Source organism: Coregonus lavaretus, assembly GCF_964263955.1.
Source record: "Coregonus lavaretus genome assembly, contig: HAP1_SCAFFOLD_1544, whole genome shotgun sequence".
Taxonomy (NCBI): domain Eukaryota; kingdom Metazoa; phylum Chordata; class Actinopteri; order Salmoniformes; family Salmonidae; genus Coregonus; species Coregonus lavaretus.
In genome coordinates this window covers 75,190-100,000 of record NW_028156578.1, presented here as the reverse complement: position 1 = coordinate 100,000, position 24,811 = coordinate 75,190, and the positions used below count along the sequence as shown (strand labels likewise).

Genomic DNA, 24,811 nt, shown 5'->3' with positions numbered 1-24,811 from the left:
TTCACTTTTGAACTCCCCTTTTAGATCAGACCACGGTTATGCAACCATCAACCAGCACTGAAACAGACAGACACACGTGGCCCATTCTAGCTGGCCTTGTAATATATACATAGATCTGTATGTGATGGTGTGACTGGGACACCATTACACTGTACTGAGAGAACCATATAGCATGGGACACCACTACACTGTACTGAGAGAACCATATAGCATGGGACATCATTACACTGTACTGAGAGAACTATATAGCATGGGACACCACTACACTGTACTGAGAGAACCATATAGCATGGGACATCATTACACTGTACTGAGAGAACTATATAGCATGGGACACCACTACACTGTACTGAGAGAACCATATAGCATGGGACATCACTACACTGTACTGAGAGAACTATATAGCATGGGACATCATTACACTGTACTGAGAGAACCATATAGCATGGGACACCACTACACTGTACTGAGAGAACCATATAGCATGGGACATCACTACACTGTACTGAGAGAACCATATAGCATGGGACACCACTACACTGTACTGAGAGAACCATATAGCATGGGACACCACTACACTGTACTGAGAGAACTATATAGCATGGGACACCACTACACTGTACTGAGAGAACTATATAGCATGGGACACCACTACACTGTACTGAGAGAACCATATAGCATGGGACATCATTACACTGTACTGAGAGAACCATATAGCATGGGACACCACTACACTGTATAGCATGGGACACCACTACACTGAGAGAACTATATAGCATGGGACACCACTACACTGTACTGAGAGAACTATATAGCATGGGACACCACTACACTGAGAGAACTATATAGCATGGGACATCACTACACTGTACTGAGAGAACCATATAGCATGGGACACCACTACACTGTACTGAGAGAACTATATAGCATGGGACATCACTACACTGTACTGAGAGAACCATATAGCATGGGACACCACTACACTGTACTGAGAGAACTATATAGCATGGGACATCACTACACTGTACTGAGAGAACTATATAGCATGGGACACCACTACACTGAGAGAACTATATAGCATGGGACACCACTACACTGTACTGAGAGAACTATATAGCATGGGACATCATTACACTGTACTGAGAGAACTATATAGCATGGGACACCACTACACTGTACTGAGAGAACTATATAGCATGGGACACCACTACACTGTACTGAGAGAACCATATAGCATGGGACACCATTACACTGTACTGAGAGAACTATATAGCATGGGACACCACTACACTGTACTGAGAGAACCATATAGCATGGGACATCACTACACTGTACTGAGAGAACTATATAGCATGGGACACCACTACACTGAGAGAACTATATAGCATGGGACACCACTACACTGTACTGAGAGAACTATATAGCATGGGACACCACTACACTGTACTGAGAGAACTATATAGCATGGGACACCACTACACTGTACTGAGAGAACCATATAGCATGGGACATCACTACACTGTACTGAGAGAACTATATAGCATGGGACATCACTACACTGTACTGAGAGAACTATATAGCATGGGACATCACTACACTGTACTGAGAGAACTATATAGCATGGGACACCACTACACTGTACTGAGAGAACTATATAGCATGGGACACCACTACACTGTACTGAGAGAACTATATAGCATGGGACATCACTACACTGTACTGAGAGAACTATATAGCATGGGACACCACTACACTGTACTGAGAGAACTATATAGCATGGGACACCACTACACTGTACTGAGAGAACTATATAGCATGGGACATCATTACACTGTACTGAGAGAACTATATAGCATGGGACACCACTACACTGTACTGAGAGAACCATATAGCATGGGACACCACTACACTGTACTGAGAGAACTATATAGCATGGGCTCTCGACCTGCTCCACTAAAGCCCTGTGGATGGGGGCGTCCTCGGCCCTCCATTTCCTGTAGTCCACGATCAGCTCCTTTGTCTTGCTGACGTTGAGAGAAAGGTGTTTGTCCTGGCACCGCACTGCCAGGTCACTGACGACCTCCCTATAGGCTGTCTCATCGTCGTCGGTGATCAGGCCTACCACCGTTGTGTCGTCAGCAAACTTAATGATGGTGTTGGAGTTGTGCGCGGCCACACAGTTGTGGGTAAACGGAGTACAGGAGGGGACTGAGCACGCACCCCTGGGGGGCCCTGCTGAACACTGATCTGTAGTCAATGAACAGCATTCTCACATAGGTGTTCCTCTTATCCAGGTGTGAGAGGGCAGTGTTGGAGTGCAATATAGATTGTGTCATCTGTGGATCTGTTGGAGCGGTATGCAGATTGGAGTGGGTCCAGGGTGTCTGGGATGATGGTGTTGATGTGAACCATGATCAGCCTTTCAAAGCATTTCATGGCTACAGATGTGAGTGCTACGGGGCGATAGTCATTTAGACAGGTTACCTTGGCATTCTTGGGCACAGGGACTATGGTGGTCTGCTTGAAACATGTAGGTATTACAGACTAGGTCAGGGAGAGATTGAAAATGTCAGTGAAGACACTTGCCAGCTGATCAGCGCATGGTCTGAGCACTCATCCTGGTAATCCATCTGACCCTGCGGCCTTGTGAATGTTAACCTGTATAAAGGTCTTACTCACATCGGCTACGGAGAACGAGATCACACAGTTGTCTGGAACAGCTGGTGCTCTCATGCATGGTTCAGTGTTGCTTGCCTTGATGTGAGCATAGAAGGCATGTAGCTCGTCTGACCAGCCAGCACCAGACAGTATGACTGTGGGAGTGTTGTGGTATTCATCCTTTAACTCTAGTAACAGCAGCAGTCACATGTGTAGTTAAACTTCTAATGAATCCTATTACATTCCCTGGGTTAGATTCATGCTATCATCTCTCTGCTGTTTAGAGCTGTGATTAGATTACTGCTTCAGGAAAACTCTGCTCTGTACTCTGTACTCTGCTCTGCTCTGCTCTGTGCTCTGCTCTGTACTCTGCTCTGTACTGTTCCCTGCTCTGCTCTGCTCTTCCATGATGGGGTTTCAAAGGGAGTCTGTCTGAGAAAGAGAGAAAGTAATAAGATCCAGAACCCTCCCTACTCAGACAGGCCCAGGCCACATGATGGTGTGATCCTGGACTGGAGCAGTTGGAATGCATCTGATTGGCAGTGAGATGGAGGGAAGATCAGGCCACATGATGGTGTGGTCCTGGACTGGAGCAGTTGGAATGCATCTGAGTGGCAGTGTGTTGCTGCAGCAGTGAGATGGAGGGAAGATGAGAGAGTTGAGCCCTGCAGGCAGGCTGATAGACAGTGACATCAGAGATGGGTGATCATCGGGGGAGGAGAGAGGGGAGAGAGGGGAGAGGAAGAAGAGAGGGGAGAGGAGGAAGAGAGGCACATCAAAGAGTGACAGGCAGCCTTTGAACTGTCTGATAGCAGCAGCTCTCTCTGTAGCAGCGTTCCTCTCTTCACTTCTTTATTCATGTCTGTCTGAATCTCTCTGTCTGTCTGAATCTCTCTGTCTGTCTGAATCTCTCTGTCTGTCTGAATCTCTGAATCTCTCCGTCTGTCTGTCTCTCTGAATCTCTCTGTCTGTCTGAATCTCTGAATCTCTCCGTCTGTCTGTCTGTCTGAATCTCTCCGTCTGTCTGTCTCTCTGAATCTCTCCGTCTGTCTGTCTGTCTCTCTGAATCTCTCCGTCTGTCTGTCTGTCTGTCTGTCTCTCTGAATCTCCCCGTCTGTCTATCCGTCTGTCTGTCTGTCTGTCTATCCGTCTGTCTGTCTGTCTCTCTGAATCTCTGTCTGTCTCTCTGAATCGCTGTCTGTCTCTCTGAATCTCTGTCTGTCTCTCTGAATCTCTCCGTCTGTCTGTCTCTCTGAATCTCTCTGTCTGTCTGTCTGTCTCTGTCTGTCTGTCTGAATCTGTCTGTCTGAATCTCTCTCTCTGTCTGTCTGTCTGTCTGTCTGTCTGTCTGTCTGTCTGTCTGTCTGTCTCTCTCTCCACTGTAATGACTTCCTATATTATTATTCCTTCCAAACAGTTCATGTTTTGATTCTGCAGACGTTTTCCCCTGGCTGAATGTTTTAAATCGTGACATTCTGCCTGTATTCCAAATATATATATTTGTACAAATTCTAGTTTGAAAAGAAAAGACATTGAAGGCTCTAAAGGTGACTGTTTTTCTTGTTTCAGACGTTCAGACCTCTGGTGGGGAAGGCTACCCTGGGTTCCATCACGGCTGTAGAGTTCTTCTCTGACAGACAACTGGACTTCCTCTCTGACCACGGAGCATACCAGCCCTACCAGGTCAGTGGAGAGACATGGACACACGTGGACACAGAGATGTGGTCACTGGCTCGTCTGTGACACGGTCACATGAAGGTTCTGGTGATGCTCATTCCATTTTCTGCTCAGCCAATCTGATACTATGGAGTAATTCTCCTAGGCGTCTCTGGAGAAACACCTGGCCATTTAGTTGCTATTCTTTGACAGTGAAGATCAATGGTTGAATATCAGTGGGATGGATATATTATGGATATATTATATATCAGGATGCAGCTTTGTGATGTGGCAATTAAGGTGCCCGGTTCCTTATTGTGTTTGGAGACAGAAAGGAGACTGGTTCATTATTGTGTTTGGAGACAGAAAGGAGACTGGTTCATTATTGTGTTTGAGAGACAGAAAGGAGACTGGTTCATTATTGTGTTTGGAGACAGAAAGGAGACTGGTTCATTATTGTGTTTGAGAGACAGAAAGGAGACTGGTTCATTATTGTGTTTGGAGACAGAAAGGAGACTGGTTCATTATTGTGTTTGAGAGACAGAAAGGAGACTGGTTCATTATTGTGTTTGGAGACAGAAAGGAGACTGGTTCATTATTGTGTTTGGAGACAGAAAGGAGACTGGTTCATTATTGTGTTTGGAGACAGAAAGGAGACTGGTTCATTATTGTGTTTGGAGACAGAAAGGAGACTGGTTCATTATTGTGTTTGGAGACAGAAAGGAGACTGGTTCATTATTGTGTTTGGAGACAGAAAGTAGACTGGTTCATTATTGTGTTTGGAGACAGAAAGGAGACTGGTTCATTATTGTGTTTGAGAGACAGAAATGAGACTGGTTCATTATTGTGTTTGAGAGACAGAAAGGAGACTGGTTCATTATTGTGTTTTGAGACAGAAAGGAGACTGGTTCATTATTGTGTTTGAGAGACAGAAAGGAGACTGGTTCATTATTGTGTTTGAGAGACAGAAAGGAGACTGGTTCATTATTGTGTTTGGAGACAGAAAGGAGACTGGTTCATTATTGTGTTTGGAGACAGAAAGGAGACTGGTTCATTATTGTGTTTGAGAGACAGAAAGGAGACTGGTTCATTATTGTGTTTGAGAGGCAGAAAGGAGACTGGTTCATTATTGTGTTTGGAGACAGAAAGGAGACTGGTTCATTATTGTGTTTGGAGACAGAAAGGAGACTGGTTCATTATTGTGTTTGGAGACAGAAAGGAGACTGGTTCATTATTGTGTTTGGAGACAGAAAGGAGACTGGTTCATTATTGTGTTTGGAGACAGAAAGGAGACTGGTTCATTATTGTGTTTGAGAGACAGAAAGGAGACTGGTTCATTATTGTGTTTGAGAGACAGAAAGGAGACTGGTTCATTATTGTGTTTGGAGACAGAAAGGAGACTGGTTCATTATTGTGTTTGGAGACAGAAAGGAGACTGGTTCATTATTGTGTTTGGAGACAGAAAGGAGACTGGTTCATTATTGTGTTTGAGAGACAGAAAGGAGACTGGTTCATTATTGTGTTTGAGAGACAGAAAGGAGACTGGTTCATTATTGTGTTTGAGAGACAGAAAGGAGAGGAGGGACAGTTAGAAAACAATCAGTTCGGCCAGATGGGGTCTATGAGGTATCTATCGCTGTGTGTGCGTGCGTCGCAGTGTGTTACCCAGTGTGTTACCCAGTGTGTTACCCAGTGTGTTACCCAGTGTAGATGTATATTAATTAAACGTTATTCTGTCACTGAATAAAATCCTTCTCCAGCGTTTTTTAGGTCAATATATGAAATCAGGCGGTTCGGTTGGTAGGATTATATATGTGCACACATACACTCACAAGCCAGTTTATTAGGTACACCACCCCGTTCCTAAAAATGGATCGCTCCTACAGACAGTGAGTCACTTGGCTGATAGTGGACAACCTTGTTTCACTCCTCTTGACAGTTTAAAACATTCTGAGAAATAGCCATTATTTACCATTTTACACCTAGGGTTACTATACATGATTTTAACCCAATTTATAAGAGATTCTCCAAAATTGAAATGCTCCAGGCATTTATATATAAACCCCAGTCGTACTTTATCAAATGCCTTTTCAAAGTCTGCTATGAATAGCAGTCCTGGTTTCCCAGATTTTCCATAGTGTTCTATTGTTTCCAATACTTGCCTTGTATTATCTCCAATGTATCTTCCATGTAAAAAACCTGTCTGATTAGAATGAATAATGTCTAACAATACCTTTTGAATTCTATGCGCTATACATTTTGCTATAATTTTTGCATCACAACACTGAAGTGTAAGAGGCCTCCAATTGTTTAAATGGACTGGATCTTTATATTTACCACTTGGGTCCAGTTTCAGTAATAATGAAATCAGATCTTCTTGTTGAGTATCTGATAATCTACCATTTACATAGGAGTGGTTAAAACATGCTAATAACGGCCCTCTGAGTATATCAAAAAAGGTTTGGTATACCTCGACTGGTATGCCATCCAACCCTGGAGTTTTCCCGGACTTAAAGTCTTTAATTGCATCCAGAAGTTCCTCCTCCGTAAATTCACCTTCACATGAGTCTTTCTGTATGGCTGTTCATTTTACATTATCAATAGAAAAATAATCTCTACAATTAGCTTCAGTTAAAGGAGATGGAGGCGACTGAAACGAAAACATATGCTTAAAGTACTTTGTTTCCTCCTTCAAAATATCATTTGGTGAATCATGGGTTTCCGTTTCAGTAAGTTATTTATGGTAGCATTCCCCTGTTGAAGATTAAAAAAGAATGTGGTGTATTTTCCCCATATTCCATCCAGTTTGCTCTATTTTTATAATATATTACACTTGATCTTTCTTGAATAAGTTTCTCAATTTCTTTGTTTTTCTTCTAATTTATTCTGAGCCTCTATGTTACAGTTTTTATTGCTATCTATCTGTTCTGTTAGACCTTCTATTTCCTTTGTTAGTATGGACTCTTTTGACCTAAATTGCTTTTTGTTTTCGAGATGAGTACTGAATTGCATGGCCTCTAAAGGCACATTTAAAGGTGTCCAATACAATAAGGGGATTTGCTGGGGTTGGGGTTGTTGTGAATAGATGAATGGTTGGGGTTGTTGTGAGGAGATGAATGGTTGGGGTTGATTTGAATAGATGAGCGGCTGGGGTTGTTGTGAGGAGATGAGCGGCTGGGGTGGTTGTGAGGAGATGAGCGGCTGGGGTGGTTGTGAGGAGATGAGCGGCTGGGGTGGTTGTGAGGAGATGAGCGGCTGGGGTGGTTGTGAGGAGATGAGCGGCTGGGGTGGTTGTGAATAGATGAGCGGCTGGGGTGGTTGTGAGGAGATGAGCGGCTGGGGTGGTTGTGAGGAGATGAGCGGCTGGGGTGGTTGTGAATAGATGAGCGGCTGGGGTGGTTGTGAGGAGATGAGCGGCTGGGGTGGTTGTGAGGAGATGAGCGGCTGGGGTGGTTGTGAGGAGATGAGCGGCTGGGGTGGTTGTGAGGAGATGAGCGGCTGGGGTGGTTGTGAGGAGATGAGCGGCTGTGCTGCTGTGTGAGTAATTTCATAGATGAGCAACACATTATAGTGACTCATATATCCTGAATACACAGCAGAGCAGAGGACAGTTGGCTGCTTCCTTCCTACGGTGTGGTGTTGATGGTGAGCCTCTCAGTGGGTAGATGGATTACATCTCTCTCTCTCTGTGTACAGGTCTTCAGTGGGTAGATGGATACATCTCTCTCTCTCTGTGTACAGGTCTTCAGTGGGTAGATGGATACATCTCTCTCTCTGTGTACAGGTCTTCAGTGGGTAGATACACTGAACAAAAATATTAACGCAAAATGTGAAGTGTTGATCCATTTTTCATGAGGTGAAATAAAAGATCCCATACATTTTCCATAGGCACAAAAAGCTTATTACTCTCAAATTTTGTGCACAAATTTATTTACATCCCTGTTAGTGAGCATTTATCATTTGCCAAGATAATCCATCCACCTGACAGGTGTGACATATCAAGAAGCTGATTAAACAGCATGATCATTACACAGGTGTACCTTGTGCTGGGGACATTAAAAGGCCACTCTAAATGTGTAGTTTTGTCACACAACACAATGCCACATATGTCAAGTTTTGAGGGAGCATGAAATTGGCATGCTGACTGCAGGAATGTCCACCAGAGCTTTTGCTAGAGAATTTAATGTTCAGTTCTCTACCATAAGCCGCCTCCAACGTTGTTTTAGAGAATTTGGCAGTACGTCCAACCGGCCTCACAACCACAGACCATGCGTAACCACCCAGCCCAGGACCTCCACATCTGGCTTCTTCACCTGTGGGATTGTCTGAGACCAGCCACCCGGACAGCTGATGAAACTGTGGGTTTGCACAACCGAAGAATTTAAACACAAACTGTCAGAAACCATCTCAGGGAAGCTCATCTGCGTGCTCGTCGTCCTCACCAGGGTCTTGACCTGACTGCAGTTCGGCGTCCTAACCGACTTCAGTGGGAAAATGCTCACCTTCGATGGCCACTGGCACGCTGGAGAAGTTTGCTCTTTGAGGATGAATCCCGGTTTCAACTGTACCGGACAGATGGCAGATGGCGTTGTGTGGGCGGTATGCTGATGTCAACGTTGTGAACAGAGTTCCACATTGTGCAGTTATGGTATGGGCAGGCATAAGCTACAGACAACAAACACAATCGCATTTTATCGATGGCAATTTGAATGCACAGAGAGGCCGATTGTCGTGCCAATCATCCGCCACCGTCACCTCATGTTTCAGCATGATAATGCATGGCCCCATGTCGGAAGGATCTGTACCCAATTCCTGGAAGCTGAAAATGTCCCAGTTCATCCATGGCCTGCATACTCACCAGACATTTCACTCATTGAGCATGTTTGGGATGCTCTGGATCGACGTGTATGACAGCGTGTTCCAGTTCCTGCAAATATCCAGCAGCTTCGCACAGCTATTGAAGAGGAGTGGGACAACATTCCACAGGCCACAATCAACAGCCGATCAACTCTATGTGAAGGAGATGTCGCCCTGCATGAGGTGAACGGTGGTCACACCAGATACTGACTGGTTTTCTGATCCATGTAAACGGTGGTCACACCAGATACTGACTGGTTTTCTGATCCATGTAAACGGTGGTCACACCAGATACTGACTGGTTTTCTGATCCATGTAAACGGTGGTCACACCAGATACTGACTGGTTTTCTGATCCATGTTTTTCCAGTCTGTGGCTTATCATCCACTTCATCAGACCATTTCCGTATTGAGCGGTACTTCCTGTTTGAGCAGGAAGGATAGGGTTATGGTCAGATTTGCCAAAGGGAGGGAGAGCCTTGTATGCGTTTCTGTGTGTGGAGTAAAGGTGATCAAGATTTTTGTTGCCTCTAGTTGTGCATTTTCTTGTTCTTGTTGTTTGTGGTGCTAAATAGACTGTTACGACAAATATACAGTTGATGTCGCAACTTTACATACACTTGGGTTGGAGTCATTAAAACTCGTTTTTCAACCACTCCACATATTTCTTGTTAACAAACTATAGTTTTGGCAAGTCATTTAGGACATCTACTTTGTGCATGACACAAGTCATTTTTACAACAATTGTTTACAGACAGATTATTTCACTCATAATTCACTGTATCACAATTCCAGTGGGTCAGAAGTTTACATACACTAAGTTGACTGTGCCTTTAAACAGCTTGGAATATTCCAGAAAATGAAGGCTAATTGACATCATTTGAGTCAATTGGAGGTGTACCTGTGGATGTATTTCAAGGCCTACCTTCAAACTCAGTGCCTCTTTCCTTGACATCATGGGAAAATCAAAAGAAATCAGCCAAGACCTCAGAAAGAAAATTGTAGACCTCCACAAGTCTGGTTCATCCTTGGGAGCAATTTCCAAACGCCTGAAGGTACCATGTTCATCTGTACAAACAATAGTACGCAAGTATAAACACCATGGGACCATGCAGCTGTCATACCGCTCAGGAAGGAGACACGTTCTGTCTCCTAGAGATGAACGTACTTTGGTGCGAAAAGTGCAAATCAATCCCAGAACAACAGCAAAGGACCTTGTGAAGATGCTGGAGGAAACAGGTACAAAAGTATCTATATCCACAGTAAAACGAGTCCTATATCGACATTACCTGAAAGGCCGCTCAGCAAGGAAGAAGCCACTGCTCCAAAACCACCATAAAAAAAGCCAGACTACGGTTTGCAACTGCACATGGGGACAAAGATCTTACTTTTTGGAGAAATGTCCTCTGGTCTGATGAAACTAAAATAGAACTGTTTGTCTATAATGACCATCGTTATGTTTGGAGGAAAAAGGGGGATGCTTGCAGGCCGAAGAACACCATCCCAGCCATGAAGCACGGGGGTGGCAACATCATGCTGTGGTGGTGCTTTGCTGCAGGAGGGACTGGTGCACTTCACAAAATAGATGGCATCATGAGGAAGGAAAATAATGTGGATATATTGAAGCAACATCTCAAGACATCAGTCAGGAAGTTAAAGCTTGGTCGCATATGGGTCTTCCAAATGAACAGTGACCCCAAGCATACTTCCAAAGTTGTGGCAAAATGGCTTAAGGACAACAAAGTCAAGGTATTGGAGTGGCCATCACAAAGCCCTGACCTCAATCCTATAGAAAATGTGTGGGCGGAACTGAAAAGGCGTTTGCGAGCAAGGAGGCCTACAAACCTGACTCCGTTACACCAGCTCTGTCAGGAGGAATGGGCCAAAATTCACCCAACTTATTGTGGGAAGCTTGTGGAAGGCTACCCGAAACGTTTGACCCGAGTTAAACAATTTAAAAGCAACGCTACCAAATACTAATTGAGTGTATGTAAACTTCTGACCCACTGGCAATGTGATGAAATAAATAAAAGCTGAAATAAATCATTCTCTCTACTATTATTCTGACATTTCACATTCTTAAAATAAAGAGGTGATCTTAACTGACCTAAAACTGGGATTTTTTTACTAGGATTAAATGTCAGGAATTGTGAAAAACTGAGTTTAAATGTATTTGGCTAAGGTGTATGTAAACTTCCAAATTCAACTGTAGATGAAAACTCTCTTGGTAAATAGTATGGTCTACAGCTTATCATGAGGTAGTCCAACTCTGGCTAACAGAACCTTGAGACTTCCTTAACATTAGAGATAGCGCACCAGCTGTTGTTAACAGAGACACACCCCTCCCCCTCGCCATACCCGAGGCTGCCGTCCGATCTAGACGATGTCCTTGTTCAGCCGTGTCTCAGAGAAACATAGAATATAACAGTTCTTCAGGTCCTGTTGATAGGATAGTCTCGAGCAGAGCTCGTCCAGTTGCTCTCTAGTGATTGTACGTTGGCCAATAGAACGGAGGGTAGAGGCAGTTTATTTGCCCCCCAACGTAGTCTCGTCATGGAGACCTCTCGTTTGGCTCTCCTGCAACGTCTCTTCCTTGTTTTAGTCCTGGGGTTAGGGCCTGGTCCGGAGTAAGCACTACATTCACAGCTGCCTACTAGTTTAAGTAGACATCTTCATCCAAATTGAGGTTAGTGATCTCTGTTCTGATGTCCAGAAGCTGTTCAGGTTAGTGATCTATGTTCTGATGTCCAGAAGCTGTTCAGGTTAGTGATCTCTGTTCTGATGTCCAGAAGCTGTTCAGGTTAGTGATCTCTGTTCTGATGTCCAGAAGCTGTTCAGGTTAGTGATCTCTGTTCTGATGTCCAGAAGCTGTTCAGGTTAGTGATCTCTGTTCTGATGTCCAGAAGCTGTTCAGGTTAGTGATCTCTGTTCTGATGTCCAGAAGCTGTTTTCGGTCATAGGAAACTATGTCGGAGACATTATGTACAAAAAAGGTTAAGATCACCATAAAAGAAAAATAATTGCAGAATTGGTCAGGAGCCCTTAAAACGGCTACTATCCACTGCAGCGTCATCTCAGATGTGTCTCAGAGGACCTGGTCCATGTCTGGAGGAATATGTGATATCACAGTGACAGAGCAGTGACTAGTGAGGAACATGTTGCCTCTGATCAGTCACGTTAGGAAGTTACCACAGTCTTGCTCACATCCGGCTCTGACTGGGTGCTAGTGAAAGGCAGTCTGGTGGGGATTCTGTTTTTCCAGGAGGATATGTGGAGGTCTGTAGGGCGGGGAGGAGGAGAACAGGAGGAGGGGGAGGAGGAGAACAGGAGGAGGGGGAGGAGGAGAACAGGAGGAGGGGGAGGAGGAGAACAGGAGGAGGGGGAGCAGCAATCTGTTTTGGGATAAAGGACACAATGAAGTCACTGTTTTCTAGGGCCAGCCGGCCAGCCAGGCAAGCTGAGGATTGTGGTCTAGTGTGCTGGAGAGAGAAGAACTGGGAGAGGGACGAGGTGAAAGGAGAGAGGAGGCTGGACTGTGCCCAGCAGCAGTGAGAGGAGGCTGGACTGTTGCCCAGCAGCAGTGAGTCAGAGCTTTACAGGACTATACAGATACTCCAGACCACCACAGCTGCTACTCTTCTCACAGTGCACTGGACAGTGACCTCTGTTGGGCTGAACTTGGATGACATTGAATGCAGGTGTGTACAGTATGGCTTACCATTAATAGTAGTAGGATGCCTATTTGTTGAATTGAATACATAATTTTCTCTGAGTGATAGGCTAGTTCTCCATTTGTTAGTATCTCTCTTCACCAATGGCTGTTTAGGTGTATTTTGACATAATATGCCTCCTTGGGCTTCCCCCGCCACTGTAATTCAATGTAGGGCTGTCCCCGACAAAACAAAATCTAGGTCGATCGAGAGTCGCCTGTTCTTTCGACCAATCGATTGGTTGAAATGTTAAAAACGTGTATTCTTTTCCATATATAGACACACCCTATGTGTTTGAATCAAATCAACTATATGCACTGAGCTTGTCTGATGCTTTAAGTGTTCTGTTTGACTAAGAGACACACATGACTCAGGAGGCTGATGGCCACGCTGTGTTAAAACATGCCAGTGTTGTCTCCCTCTCCTCCCTGCTGCAGCGGCCAGGCACCACAGCGTGTTGTCTCTCTCTCCTCCCTGCTGCAGCGGCCAGGCACCACAGCGTGTTGTCTCTCTCTCCTCCCTGCTGCAGCGGCCAGGCACCACAGCACAGCAAGTGGCTATCACCATGTCCGTGCTGAAGCTGCAACATCATTTCAGCCATTTTGTTTCTCACTTGTTGCTCTGACTGAAAAGTGCTCTTACCGAAATCCCTCATTTTGTTTAGGAAAAACATTCCCTATTCCCTCGCATGCACGCAGTAGCCCCGGGACTGCCGCAGCTCCACGGGACTGCCGCAGATCCCCGGGACTGCCGCGCAGAAATATCAACCCACAGAGAGGGAAGCGCGAGATTCAACTTCACTCAACTTTCTAGAGCAGCGATCGACCGGTCGATCTCCAAGGCATTCCTAGTCGATCACCAAACCTTTCTGTAAAAACCCAACGATAAAGTATTGTGTTCCTATTGTTTTTGTATTCGTCTCGGGCTGTTGGCGTTTCAGCTACCCTGCGCGCCGGGTAAGCAAACTAATTCCATTTTGAACAATTTCATGTGTCTGAAGGTACAAACTCTGCCTTCCTGGCGGACCCAGAGAGCAAATCAAGTGCACTATGGGCCAATCGGATGGCTCAGATGACCGTGTCTGCATTAACGTGGCAGGCGTAAAAGAAAGCTACAGCAGAGTTGATACTGTGAGATTTCAAAACGTTTAAAACCACGACTAGAGAGAGAGACTGACAACGAATACAGCAAAGAGCTGCTGTTTTTATGAGTGAGTTCATGTTTAAGTTTACTCAGCGCTGTCAACACTTTGTATTCAACACTTTTATAATCCATAAAATGAGCATTCTTCCTATTTCCACTCAGCGCTACAACAACAAGCAGTGCAGCAGTAATGAATGAGTAGGAAAGTGGATCTATAGGCTCACCTTGTTGTTGTTACTAGTTATTATTCATTAATATCGAGGAATATTTCACTTTCTCTGTTCATAGGAGTAACAACATCAATTTGTACATGATGCAGAAGTAATCCGGTGCGACTCGAGTTTTGCCATCAGCTGGAAGACGGTGTCCCTTTTTGGTCAATGTCAGTGGAGGAAAGGGAGAGAGGAGGGATGTTGAGAGGCAGTGGAGGAAAGGGAGAGTGGAGGGATGTTGAGGCGGACCCTCAGCCTGCTGCTCTCTCCCTCCGCTGAGACGGACCATCAGATGCAGGCACCATCAGCCCAGTAAAATAAAAGTACAATTAATTAAATGTATGTTCACTCAGCTGGTTCTACAGCTGTTGTCTGTTAGCTAGCTAGTTGGCCTGGTCCTACAGCTGTTGTCTGTTAGCTAGCTAGTTGGCCTGGTCCTACAGCTGTTGTCTGTTAGCTAGCTAGTTGGCCTAGTACTACAGCTGTTGTCTGTTAGCTAGCTAGTTGGCCTGGTCCTACAGCTGTTGTCTGTTAGCTAGCTAGTTGGCCTGGTCCTACAGCTGTTGTCTGTTAGCTAGCTAGTTGGCCTGGTCCTACAGCTGTTGTCTGTTAGCTAGCTAGTTGGCCTGGTCCTACAGCTGTTGTCTGTTAGCTAGCTAGTTGGCTTGGTCCTACAGCTGTTGTCTGTTAGCTAGCTAGTTGGCCTGGTCCTACAGCTGTTGTCTGTTAGCTAGCTAGTTGGCCTGGTCCTACAGCTGTTGTCTGTTAGCTAGCTAGTTGGCCTGGTCCTACAGCTGTTGTCTGTTAGCTAGCTAGTTGGCCTGGTCCTACAGCTGTTGTCTGTTAGCTAGCTAGTTGGCTTGGTCCTACAGCTGTTGTCTGTTAGCTAGCTAGTTGGCCTGGTCCTACAGCTGTTGTCTGTTAGCTAGCTAGTTGGCCTGGTCCTACAGCTGTTGTCTGTTAGCTAGCTAGTTGGCCTGGTCCTACAGCTGTTGTCTGTTAGCTAGCTAGTTGGCCTGGTCCTACAGCTGTTGTCTGTTAGCTAGCTAGTTGGCCTGGTCCTACAGCTGTTGTCTGTTAGCTAGCTAGTTGGCCTGGTCCTACAGCTGTTGTCTGTTAGCTAGCTAGTTGGCCTGGTCCTACAGCTGTTGTCTGTTAGCTAGCTAGTTGGCTTGGTCCTACAGCTGTTGTCTGTTAGCTAGCTAGTTGGCCTGGTCCTACAGCTGTTGTCTGTTAGCTAGCTAGTTGGCCTGGTCCTACAGCTGTTGTCTGTTAGCTAGCTAGTTGGCCTGGTCCTACAGCTGTTGTCTGTTAGCTAGCTAGTTGGCCTGGTCCTACAGCTGTTGTCTGTTAGCTAGTTAGTTGGCCTGGTCCTACAGCTGTTGTCTGTTAGCTAGCTAGTTGGCCTGGTCCTACAGCTGTTGTCTGTTAGTTAGCTAGTTGGCCTGGTCCTACAGCTGTTGTCTGTTAGCTAGCTAGTTGGCTTGGTCCTACAGCTGTTGTCTGTTAGCTAGCTAGTTGGCTTGGTCCTACAGCTGTTGTCTGTTAGCTAGCTAGTTGGCCTGGTCCTACAGCTGTTGTCTGTTAGCTAGCTAGTTGGCCTGGTCCTACAGCTGTTGTCTGTTAGCTAGCTAGTTGGCCTGGTCCTACAGCTGTTGTCTGTTAGCTAGCTAGTTGGCCTAGTACTACAGCTGTTGTCTGTTAGCTAGCTAGTTGGCCTGGTCCTACAGCTGTTGTCTGTTAGCTAGCTAGTTGGCCTGGTCCTACAGCTGTTGTCTGTTAGCTAGCTAGTTGGCCTGGTCCTACAGCTGTTGTCTGTTAGCTAGCTAGTTGGCCTGGTCCTACAGCTGTTGTCTGTTAGCTAGCTAGTTGGCCTGGTCCTACAGCTGTTGTCTGTTAGCTAGCTAGTTGGCCTAGTACTACAGCTGTTGTCTGTTAGCTAGCTAGTTGGCCTGGTCCTACAGCTGTTGTCTGTTAGCTAGCTAGTTGGCCTGGTCCTACAGCTGTTGTCTGTTAGCTAGCTAGTTGGCCTGGTCCTACAGCTGTTGTCTGTTAGCTAGCTAGTTGGCCTGGTCCTACAGCTGTTGTCTGTTAGCTAGCTAGTTGGCCTGGTCCTACAGCTGTTGTCTGTTAGCTAGCTAGTTGGCCTAGTACTACAGCTGTTGTCTGTTAGCTAGCTAGTTGGCCTGGTCCTACAGCTGTTGTCTGTTAGCTAGCTAGTTGGCCTGGTCCTACAGCTGTTGTCTGTTAGCTAGCTAGTTGGCCTGGTCCTACAGCTGTTGTCTGTTAGCTAGCTAGTTGGCCTGGTCCTACAGCTGTTGTCTGTTAGCTAGCTAGTTGGCCTGGTCCTACAGCTGTTGTCTGTTAGCTAGCTAGTTGGCCTGGTCCTACAGCTGTTGTCTGTTAGCTAGCTAATTGGCCTGGTCCTACAGCTGTTGTCTGTTAGCTAGCTAGTTGGCCTAGTACTACAGCTGTTGTCTGTTAGCTAGCTAGTTGGCCTGGTCCTACAGCTGTTGTCTGTTAGCTAGCTAGTTGGCCTGGTCCTACAGCTGTTGTCTGTTAGCTAGCTAGTTGGCCTGGTCCTACAGCTGTTGTCTGTTAGCTAGCTAGTTGGCCTGGTCCTACAGCTGCTGTCTGTTAGCTAGCTAGTTGGCCTTGTCCTACAGCTGTTGTCTGTTAGCTAGCTAGTTGGCCTGGTCCTACAGCTGTTGTCTGTTAGCTAGCTAGTTGGCCTGGTCCTACAGCTGTTGTCTGTTAGCTAGCTAGTTGGCCTGGTCCTACAGCTGTTGTCTGTTAGCTAGCTAGTTGGCCTGGTTCTACAGCTGTTGTCTGTTAGCTAGCTAGTTGGCCTGGTCCTACAGCTGTTGTCTGTTAGCTAGCTAGTTGGCCTGGTCCTACAGCTGTTGTCTGTTAGCTAGCTAGTTGGCCTGGTCCTACAGCTGTTGTCTGTTAGCTAGCTAGTTGGCCTGGTCCTACAGCTGTTGTCTGTTAGCTAGCTAGTTGGCCTGGTCCTACAGCTGTTGTCTGTTAGCTAGCTAGTTGGCCTGGTCCTACAGCTGTTGTCTGTTAGCTAGCTAGTTGGCCTGGTCCTACAGCTGTTGTCTGTTAGCTAGCTAGTTGGCCTGGTCCTACAGCTGTTGTCTGTTAGCTAGCTAGTTGGCCTAGTACTACAGCTGTTGTCTGTTAGCTAGCTAGTTGGCCTAGTACTACAGCTGTTGTCTGTTAGCTAGCTAGTTGGCCTGGTCCTACAGCTGTTGTATGTTAGCTAGCTAGTTGGCCTGGTCCTACAGCTGTTGTCTGTTAGCTAGCTAGTTGGCCTGGTCCTACAGCTGTTGTCTGTTAGCTAGCTAGTTGGCCTGGTCCTACAGCTGTTGTCTGTTAGCTAGCTAGTTGGCCTGGTCCTACAGCTGTTGTCTGTTAGCTAGCTAGTTGGCCTGGTCCTACAGCTGTTGTCTGTTAGCTAGCTAGTTGGCCTAGTACTACAGCTGTTGTCTGTTAGCTAGCTAGTTGGCCTGGTCCTACAGCTGTTGTCTGTTAGCTAGCTAGTTGGCCTGGTCCTACAGCTGTTGTCTGTTAGCTAGCTAGTTGGCCTGGTCCTACAGCTGTTGTCTGTTAGCTAGCTAGTTGGCCTGGTCCTGCTTCTGACTCCGCTCTGCTACACAACAAAGTCCCCCTCAGAGATCCACACAGAGCTGACAGCGAAACTCTGTTCTGTTCTGTAGCACCAACAGAACTGTGTCTTTCCCTGGAAGGAAGGCAGGGCTGCACAAACAAAGCCCCCTCTGTCTCACAGCCCTCCCTTTCTCTCTCACACACACTAGTATTTATATTTTTCTCTGTCCTTCGCTCCTGCCCTGTCCCTCGCTCACATGCTCAGGGTAGCACCACATTACTCTAGGACACACACTATTTAGCCAGCAACACACACCATTTCCGTACAGCATTACATTTAGCCAGCAACACACACCATGGCCGAACAGCGTTACATTTAGCCAGCAACACACACCATGGCCGTACAGCGTTACATTTAGCCAGCAACACACACCATGGCCGTACAGTGTTACATTTAGCCAGCAACACACACCATGGCCGTACAGCGTTACATTTAGCCAGCAACACACACCATGGCCGTACAGCGTTACATTTAGCCAGCAACACACACCAGGGCCGAACAGCGTTACATTTAGCCAGCAACACACACCATGGCCGTACAGCGTTACATTTAGCCAGCAACACACACCATGGCCGTACAGCGTTACATTTAGCCAGCAACACACACCAGGGCCGAACAGCGTTACATTTAGCCAGCAACACACACCATGGCCGTACAGCGTTACATTTAGCCAGCAACACACACCATGGCCGTACAGCGTTACATTTAGCCAGCAACACACACCATGGCCGTACAGCGTTACATTTAGCCAGCAACACACACCATGGCCGTACAGCGTTACATTTAGCCAGCAACACACACCATGGCCGTACAGCGTTACATTTAGCCAGCAACACACACCATGGCCGTACAGCGTTACATTTAGCCAGCAACACACACCATGGCCGAACAGCGTTACATTTAGCCAGCAACACACACCATGGCCGAACAGCGTTACATTTAGCCAGCAACACACACCATGGCCGAACAGCGTTACATTTAGCCAGCAACACACACCATGGCCGTACAGCGTTACATTTAGCCAGCAACACACACCATGGCCGTACAGCGTTACATTTAGCCAGCAACACACACCATGGCCGTACAGCGTTACATTTAGCCAGCAACACACACCATGGCCGTACAGCGTTACATTTAGCCAGCAACACACACCATGGCCGTACAGCGTTACATTTAGCCAGCAACACACACCATGGCCGTACAGCGTTACATTTAGCCAGCAACACACACCATGGCCGTACAGCGTTACATTTAGCCAGCAACACACACCATGGCCGTACAGCGTTACATTTAGCCAGCAACACACACCATGGCCGTACAGCGTTACATTTAGCCAGCAACACACACCATGGCCGTACAGCGTTACATTTAGCCAGCAACACACACCATGGCCGTACAGCGTTACATTTAGCCAGCAACACACACCATGGCCGTACAGCGTTACATTTAGCCAGCAACACACACCATGGCCGTACAGCGTTACATTTAGCCAGCCACACACACCATGGCCGTACAGCGTTACATTTAGCCAGCAACACACACCATGGCCGAACAGCGTTACATTTAGCCAGCAACACACACCATGGCCGTACAGCGTTACATTTAGCCAGCAACACACACCATGGCCGTACAGCGTTACATTTAGCCAGCAACACACACCATGGCCGTACAGCGTTACATTTAGCCAGCAACACACACCATGGCCGTACAGCGTTACATTTAGCCAGCAACACACACCATGGCCGTACAGCGTTACATTTAGCCAGCAACACACACCAGGGCCGTACAGCGTTACATTTAGCCAGCAACACACACCAGGGCCGTACAGCGTTACATTTAGCCAGCAACACACACCATGGCCGTACAGCGTTACATTTAGCCAGCAACACACACCATGGCCGTACAGCGTTACATTTAGCCAGCAACACACACCATGGCCGTACAGCGTTACATTTAGCCAGCAACACACACCATGGCCGTACAGCGTTACATTTAGCCAGCAACACACACCATGGCCGTACAGCGTTACATTTAGCCAGCAACACACACCATGGCCGTACAGCGTTACATTTAGCCAGCAACACACACCATGGCCGTACAGCGTTACATTTAGCCAGCAACACACACCATGGCCGTACAGCGTTACATTTAGCCAGCAACACACACCATGGCCGTACAGCGTTACATTTAGCCAGCAACACACACCATGGCCGTACAGCGTTACATTTAGCCAGCAACACACACCATGGCCGTACAGCGTTACATTTAGCCAGCAACACACACCATGGCCGAACAGCGTTACATTTAGCCAGCAACACACACCATGGCCGTACAGCGTTACATTTAGCCAGCAACACACACCATGGCCGTACAGCGTTACATTTAGCCAGCAACACACACCATGGCCGTACAGCGTTACATTTAGCCAGCAACACACACCATGGCCGAACAGCGTTACATTTAGCCAGCAACACACACCATGGCCGTACAGCGTTACATTTAGCCAGCAACACACACCATGGCCGTACAGCGTTACATTTAGCCAGCAACACACACCATGGCCGTACAGCGTTACATTTAGCCAGCAACACACACCATGGCCGTACAGCGTTACATTTAGCCAGCAACACACACCATGGCCGTACAGCGTTACATTTAGCCAGCAACACACACCAGGGCCGAACAGCGTTACATTTAGCCAGCAACACACACCATGGCCGTACAGCGTTACATTTAGCCAGCAACACACACCATGGCCGTACAGCGTTACATTTAGCCAGCAACACACACCATGGCCGTACAGCGTTACATTTAGCCAGCAACACACACCAGGGCCGTACAGCGTTACATTTAGCCAGCAACACACACCAGGGCCGTACAGCGTTACATTTAGCCAGCAACACACACCATGGCCGTACAGCGTTACATTTAGCCAGCAACACACACCATGGCCGTACAGCGTTACATTTAGCCAGCAACACACACCATGGCCGTACAGCGTTACATTTAGCCAGCAACACACACCATGGCCGTACAGCGTTACATTTAGCCAGCAACACACACCATGGCCGTACAGCGTTACATTTAGCCAGCAACACACACCATGGCCGTACAGCGTTACATTTAGCCAGCAACACACACCAGGGCCGAACAGCGTTACATTTAGCCAGCAACACACACCATGGCCGTACAGCGTTACATTTAGCCAGCAACACACACCATGGCCGTACAGCGTTACATTTAGCCAGCAACACACACCATGGCCGTACAGCGTTACATTTAGCCAGCAACACACACCAGGGCCGTACAGCGTTACATTTAGCCAGCAACACACACCATGGCCGAACAGCGTTACATTTAGCCAGCAACACACACCAGGGCCGTACAGCGTTACATTTAGCCAGCAACACACACCATGGCCGTACAGCGTTACATTTAGCCAGCAACACACACCATGGCCGTACAGCGTTACATTTAGCCAGCAACACACACCATGGCCGAACAGCGTTACATTTAGCCAGCAACACACACCATGGCCGTACAGCGTTACATTTAGCCAGCAACACACACCAGGGCCGAACAGCGTTACATTTAGCCAGCAACACACACCATGGCCGTACAGCGTTACATTTAGCCAGCAACACACACCATGGCCGTACAGCGTTACATTTAGCCAGCAACACACACCATGGCCGTACAGCGTTACATTTAGCCAGCAACACACACCATGGCCGTACAGCGTTACATTTAGCCAGCAACACACACCATGGCCGTACAGCGTTACATTTAGCCAGCAACACACACCAGGGCCATACAGCATTACATTTAGCCAGCAACACACACCATGGCCGAACAGCGTTACATTTAGCCAGCAACACACACCATGGCCGTACAGCGTTACATTTAGATCAGGTTTAGTCATGCAGAGCACAGAACATTACAGTAGCAACTATAAACACCCCCACACTGTAGTCTCGGATCATATTACCCTAGAAACAGCCCCCCCCCCACCCCCCACCCACCTCCCCATTTCTGTGTAACACTCAGCAGCCGTATTTATTACATCGCCCTGGCAACAAGACATGTTCACACGCCACTCATACAGGGTTGCCACAGTAACGGACCCTGTTGCTAAACAGCGAGTATAAAGTCTGTGAAGCATCTCCTCATCCTAGGCAAGGATGCCTCCCAAATGACACCCTATATAGCACACTAGCCCTGTGGGCCCTGGTCAAAAGTAGTGCACTAGAAAGGGAATAAGGTAGCATTATATGCATCTAGGCTTCATGCACCAGTGGCAGTCAGTGCCGTTTAAAATGAGAGAGAAGGATTTTTAGTTTTATGAGCATGACCTTATTTCTATTACAGCATATTGGATGACTGTCGTTCATATTCCATTCACCCAGCTCAATGTAACATGGCTAGATTTAGGCTACCACATGATAATAACATGTTTAACATAGGTGCACAGGCAGAGAGAAAAATAAGTAATCAAGGTGACAGACTGGTAATGGACACTGTAGAGCCCTGGTAATGGACACACTGTAGAGCCCTGGTAATGGACACACTGTAGAGCCCTGGTAATGGACACTGTAGAGCCCTGGTAATGGACACTGTAGAGCCCTGGTAATGGACACACTGTAGAGCCCTGGTAATGGACACACTGTAGAGCCCTGGTAATGGACACTGTAGAGCCCTGGTAATGGACACTGTAGAGCCCTGGTAATGGACACTGTAGAGCCCTGGTAATGGACACACTGTAGAGCCCTGGTAATGGACACACTGTAGAGCCCTGGTAATGGACACACTGTAGAGCCCTGGTAATGGACACTGTAGAGCCCTGGTAATGGACACTGTAGAGCCCTGGTAATGGACACACTGTAGAGCCCTGGTAATGGACACACTGTAGAGCCCTGGTAATGGACACTGTAGAGCCCTGGTAATTGACACTGTAGAGCCCTGGTAATGGACACACTGTAGAGCCCTGGTAATGGACACACTGTAAAGCCCTGGTAATGGACACTGTAGAGCCCTGGTAATTGACACTGTAGAGCCCTGGTAATGGACACACTGTAGAGCCCTGGTAATGGACACACTGTAAAGCCCTGGTAATGGACACTGTAGAGCCCTGGTAATGGACACACTGTAGAGCCCTGGTAATGGACACTGTAGAGCCCTGGTAATGGACACTGTAGAGCCCTGGTAATGGACACTGTAGAGCCCTGGTAATGGACACACTGTAGAGCCCTGGTAATGGACACACTGTAGAGCCCTGGTAATGGACACACTGTAGAGCCCTGGTAATGGACACACTGTAAAGCCCTGGTAATGGACACTGTAGAGCCCTGGTAATGGACAGACTGTAGAGCCCTGGTAATGGACACACTGTAGAGCCCTGGTAATGGACACTGTAGAGCCCTGGTAATGGACACTGTAGAGCCCAGGTAATGGACACTGTAGAGCCCTGGTAATGGACACACTGTAGAGCCCTGGTAATGGACACTGTAGAGCCCAGGTAATGGACACTGTAGAGCCCAGGTAATGGACACTGTAGAGCCCTGGTAATGGACACACTGTAGAGCCCTGGTAATGGACACACTGTAGAGCCCTGGTAATGGACACACTGTAGAGCCCTGGTAATGGACACACTGTAAAGCCCTGGTAATAGACACACTGTAGAGCCCTGGTAATGGACACTGTAGAGCCCTGGTAATGGACACACTGTAGAGCCCTGGTAATGGACACACGGTAGAGCCCTGGTAATGGACACACTGTAGAGCCCTGGTAATGGACACACGGTAGAGCCCTGGTAATGGACACTGTAGAGCCCTGGTAATGGACACTGTAGAGCCCTGGTAATGGACACTGTAGAGCCCTGGTAATGGACACACTGTAGAGCCCTGGTAATGGACACACTGTAGAGCCCTGGTAATGGACACACTGTAGAGCCCTGGTAATGGACACACTGTAGAGCCCTGGTAATGGACACACTGTAGAGCCCTGGTAATGGACAGACTGTAGAGCCCTGGTAATGGACACACTGTAGAGCCCTGGTAATGGACACACTGTAGAGCCCTGGTAATGGACACTGTAGAGCCCTGGTAATGGACACACTGTAAAGCCCTGGTAATGGACAGACTGTAGAGCCCTGGTAATGGACACACTGTAGAGCCCTGGTAATGGACACTGTAGAGCCCTGGTAATGGACACTGTAGAGCCCTGGTAATGGACACACTGTAGAGCCCTGGTAATGGACACTGTAGAGCCCTGGTAATGGACACACTGTAGAGCCCTGGTAATGGACACACTGTAGAGCCCTGGTAATGGACACACTGTAGAGCCCTGGTAATGGACACACTGTAGAGCCCTGGTAATGGACACTGTAGAGCCCTGGTAATGGACACACTGTAGAGCCCTGGTAATGGACACACTGTAGAGCCCTGGTAATGGACACTGTAGAGCCCTGGTAATGGACACTGTAGAGCCCTGGTAATGGACACACTGTAGAGCCCTGGTAATGGACACACGGTAGAGCCCTGGTAATGGACACTGTAGAGCCCTGGTAATGGACACACTGTAGAGCCCTGGTAATGGACACACTGTAGAGCCCTGGTAATGGACACACTGTAGAGCCCTGGTAATGGACACACTGTAGAGCCCTGGTAATGGACACTGTAGAGCCCTGGTAATGGACACACTGTAGAGCCCTGGTAATGGACACACTGTAGAGCCCTGGTAATGGACACTGTAGAGCCCTGGTATTGGACACTGTAGAGCCCTGGTAATGGACACACTGTAGAGCCCTGGTAATGGACACCATTTTAAGATGTTGAGATGCCTCTGAGTGTATAGCACTGCAGCAACATCAATCAGACAGGAGAGGGAGGAGGCTGCAGGGGAAAT

At 47.3% G+C, this 24,811-nt stretch overlaps 1 protein-coding gene across 1 annotated transcript in view; it reads left to right on the top strand.

Moving 5' to 3' along the window:
* Window positions 1–24,811, top strand: part of LOC311126185 (putative JmjC domain-containing histone demethylation protein 2C) — a gene marked incomplete at its 3' end in the record, with an annotated part of 108,512 nt that overhangs the window by 10,886 nt on the left and 72,815 nt on the right. The window contains exon 2 of the mRNA XM_084200202.1: window positions 4,228–4,341. The remainder of the gene's footprint in view (window positions 1–4,227; window positions 4,342–24,811) is intronic.